Below are 4,256 nucleotides of genomic sequence, written 5' to 3'. Positions count from 1 at the left end.
AGGAGAGGAAGAGATGAGAGGGGAGATGAGTGAGGAAGGTGAGGAGAAGAGAGGAGGGAGAGGGGAGGGAGAGGGGAGGGGAAATATGAGGAGGGGAGAGGGAAGGAGAGATGAGAGGGGAGGTGAGGAGTAAGAGAGGGGAGAGGGGGAGAGAGGAGAAGAGACCCTCCCTATCTGACCCTGTCTATCTGTCTGTCCCCCCAGGTAGCCAGGTGGTAAGGTGTGCTAGCGTGTGATTGGTGGTTGCCATGGCTCCCAGGCCATCGTCAGGGGAACTGTGGGGGCTTCACCTCATGCCCCCCCGCATCCTGGTGGACTGCTGCCTGCCCAATGGTAAATAACCCCACCCCTAACTCTGAATAAAACTAACCCTTACCCCACCCCTAACTCTGAATAAAACTAACCCTTACCCACCCCTAACTCTGAATAACACTAACCCTTACCTAGGGGTGGATGGTATAAACGGTATACGGTATAAACGGTATGAATTTGCGCTACGGTATGGATTTTGACTATACCTTCATACCTTGTGACCGGTAGACTACAGCAGTAGCAATGACGTTAACGTTTCACTCGACGTTTGCAGTGGTCGTTGCATAGTGTTTAATTGTACTGAGTTTTTCTCCACTTGTTCACGGACCTTGCCATATAGTTTGGGCATTTCAATTTGGCTAAGGAGGCTGAGAGGAGACTTGCTTTATCAATATACCGTGATATATACCGTTATCGTCTATGCTTCAAATTATACCGTGATATACATTTTAGACCATACCGTCCAGCCCTACCCTTACCCCACCCCTAACTCTGAACAAAACTAACCCTTACCCTAACTAACTAACCCTTGAACGGGTCAAAACACGCAGAGGCACTGTACAAGAAGGGCCAGAGCCGACTCTACTTCCTCAGAAGGCTGAGATCCTTCAATGTCTGTACAAGGATGTTGAGGATGTTCTATGAGTCGGTGGTGGCGGGCGCCTTCTTGTACGCTGTGACCTGCTGGGGCAGCGGACTGAGAGCAGGGGACACAACCAGGCTGGATAAGCTGGTCAGGAAGGCCAGTAACTGTGAATAAAGTAAAATAAATCCAGGTGTGGTGGTGAGTTTGTTTTGTTCCAGGTGTGATGGTGATTTGTTTTGTTCCAGGTGTGATGGTGAGTTTGTTTTGTTCCAGGTGTGATGGTGAGTTTGTTTTGTTCCAGGTGTGATGGTGAGTTTGTTTTATTCCAGGTGTGATGGTGAGTTTGTTTTGTTCCAGGTGTGATGGTGATTTGTTTTGTTCCAGGTGTGATGGTGAGTTTGTTTTGTTCCAGGTGTGATGGTGATTTGTTTTGTTCCAGGTGTGATGGTGAGTTTGTTTTATTCCAGGTGTGATGGTGATTTGTTTTGTTCCAGGTGTGATGGTGAGTTTGTTTTGTTCCAGGTGTGATGGTGAGTCTGTTTTGTTCCAGGTGTGATGGTGATTTGTTTTGTTCCAGGTGTGATGGTGATTTGTTTTATTCCAGGTGTGATGGTGAGTTTGTTTTATTCCAGGTGTGATGGTGATTTGTTTTGTTCCAGGTGTGATGGTGATTTGTTTTGTTCCAGGTGTGATGGTGATTTGTTTTGTTCCAGGTGTGGTGATGAGTTTGTTTTATTCCAGGTGTGATGGTGGTGAGTTTGTTTTGTTCCAGGTGTGATGGTGATTTGTTTTGTTCCAGGTGTGATGGTGATTTGTTTTGTTCCAGGTGTGATGGTGAGTTTGTTTTGTTCCAGGTGTGATGGTGATTTGTTTTGTTCCAGGTGTGATGGTGAGTTTGTTTTGTTCCAGGTGTGATGGTGATTTGTTTTGTTCCAGGTGTGATGGTGAGTTTGTTTTGTTCCAGGTGTGATGGTGATTTGTTTTGTTCCAGGTGTGATGGTGAGTTTGTTTTATTCCAGGTGTGATGGTGAGTTTGTTTTGTTCCAGGTGTGATGGTGAGTTTGTTTTATTCCAGGTGTGATGGTGAGTTTGTTTTGTTCCAGGTGTGATGGTGATTTGTTTTGTTCCAGGTGTGATGGTGAGTTTGTTTTGTTCCAGGTGTGATGGTGAGTTTGTTTTGTTCCAGGTGTGATGGTGAGTTTGTTTTATTCCAGGTGTGATGGTGAGTTTGTTTTGTTCCAGGTGTGATGGTGATTTGTTTTGTTCCAGGTGTGATGGTGAGTTTGTTTTGTTCCAGGTGTGATGGTGATTTGTTTTATTCCAGGTGTGATGGTGATTTGTTTTGTTCCAGGTGTGATGGTGAGTTTGTTTTGTTCCAGGTGTGATGGTGAGTCTGTTTTGTTCCAGGTGTGATGGTGATTTGTTTTGTTCCAGGTGTGATGGTGATTTGTTTTATTCCAGGTGTGATGGTGATTTGTTTTGTTCCAGGTGTGATGGTGATTTGTTTTGTTCCAGGTGTGATGGTGATTTGTTTTGTTCCAGGTGTGGTGATGAGTTTGTTTTATTCCAGGTGTGATGGTGGTGAGTTTGTTTTGTTCCAGGTGTGATGGTGATTTGTTTTGTTCCAGGTGTGATGGTGATTTGTTTTGTTCCAGGTGTGATGGTGAGTTTGTTTTGTTCCAGGTGTGATGGTGATTTGTTTTGTTCCAGGTGTGATGGTGATTTGTTTTGTTCCAGGTGTGATGGTGATTTGTTTTGTTCCAGGTGTGATGGTGAGTTTGTTTTATTCCAGGTGTGATGGTGAGGTTGTTTTGTTCCAGGTGTGATGGTGAGTTTGTTTTGTTCCAGGTGTGATGGTGAGTTTGTTTTGTTCCAGGTGTGATGGTGAGTTTGTTTTGTTCCAGGTGTGATGGTGAGTTTGTTTTATTCCAGGTGTGATGGTGAGTTTGTTTTGTTCCAGGTGTGATGGTGATTTGTTTTGTTCCAGGTGTGATGGTGAGTTTGTTTTGTTCCAGGTGTGATGGTGATTTGTTTTATTCCAGGTGTGATGGTGATTTGTTTTATTCCAGGTGTGATGGTGATTTGTTTTGTTCCAGGTGTGATGGTGATTTGTTTTGTTCCAGGTGTGATGGTGATTTGTTTTGTTCCAGGTGTGGTGATGAGTTTGTTTTATTCCAGGTGTGATGGTGGTGAGTTTGTTTTGTTCCAGGTGTGATGGTGATTTGTTTTGTTCCAGGTGTGATGGTGATTTGTTTTGTTCCAGGTGTGATGGTGAGTTTGTTTTGTTCCAGGTGTGATGGTGATTTGTTTTGTTCCAGGTGTGATGGTGATTTGTTTTGTTCCAGGTGTGATGGTGATTTGTTTTGTTCCAGGTGTGATGGTGAGTTTGTTTTATTCCAGGTGTGATGGTGAGGTTGTTTTGTTCCAGGTGTGATGGTGAGTTTGTTTTGTTCCAGGTGTGATGGTGATTTGTTTTGTTCCAGGTGTGATGGTGAGTTTGTTTTATTCCAGGTGTGATGGTGATTTGTTTTGTTCCAGATGTGATGGTGAGTTTGTTTTGTTCCAGGTGTGATGGTGAGTTTGTTTTGTTCCAGATGTGATGGTGATTTGTTTTGTTCCAGGTGTGATGGTGAGTTTGTTTTGTTCCAGGTGTGATGGTGATTTGTTTTGTTCCAGTTGTGATGGTGAGTTTGTTTTGTTCCAGGTGTGATGGTGATTTGTTTCGTTCCAGGTGTGATGGTGAGTTTGTTTTATTCCAGGTGTGATGGTGGTTTGTTTTGTTCCAGGTGTGATGGTGATTTGTTTTGTTCCAGGTGTGATGGTGAGTTTGTTTTGTTCCAGGTGTGATGGTGAGTTTGTTTTATTCCAGGTGTGATGGTGATTTGTTTTGTTCCAGGTGTGATGGTGATTTGTTTTGTTCCAGGTGTGATGGTGATTTGTTTTGTTCCAGGTGTGATGGTGATTTGTTTTGTTCCAGATGTGATGGTGATTTGTTTTGTTCCAGGTGTGATGGTGAGTTTGTTTTGTTCCAGGTGTGATGGTGAGTTTGTTTTATTCCAGGTGTGATGGTGATTTGTTTTGTTCCAGGTGTGATGGTGATTTGTTTTGTTCCAGGTGTGATGGTGATTTGTTTTATTCCAGGTGTGATGGTGAGTTTGTTTTGTTCCAGGTGTGATGGTGAGTTTGTTTTGTTCCAGGTGTGATGGTGATTTGTTTTGTTCCAGGTATGATGGTGATGAGTTTGTTTTGTTCCAGGTGTGATGGTGATTTGTTTTGTTCCAGGTGTGATGGTGATGAGTTTGTTTTGTTCCAGGTGTGATGGTGATTTGTTTTGTTCCAGGTGTGATGGTGATTTGTT

At 43.5% G+C, this 4,256-nt stretch overlaps 1 pseudogene across 1 annotated transcript in view; it reads left to right on the top strand.

Annotated features, from left to right (window-relative positions):
• Positions 1-226: 226 nt before the first annotated feature.
• Positions 227-4,256, top strand: part of LOC311248652 (phosphatidylinositol 4,5-bisphosphate 3-kinase catalytic subunit alpha isoform-like) — a 57,945-nt pseudogene continuing 53,915 nt past the window's right edge. The window contains exon 1 of the transcript in view: positions 227-333. The product of the transcript in view is annotated as a phosphatidylinositol 4,5-bisphosphate 3-kinase catalytic subunit alpha isoform-like (transcript). The remainder of the gene's footprint in view (positions 334-4,256) is intronic.

The sequence above is a fragment of the Notolepis coatsorum genome (assembly GCF_963971535.1).
Source record: "Notolepis coatsorum genome assembly, contig: SCAFFOLD_1222, whole genome shotgun sequence".
Taxonomy (NCBI): Eukaryota; Metazoa; Chordata; class Actinopteri; order Aulopiformes; family Paralepididae; genus Notolepis; species Notolepis coatsorum.
The sequence above is the reverse complement of the archived record's forward strand: the minus strand, read 5'-3'. Positions and strand labels throughout refer to the sequence as shown.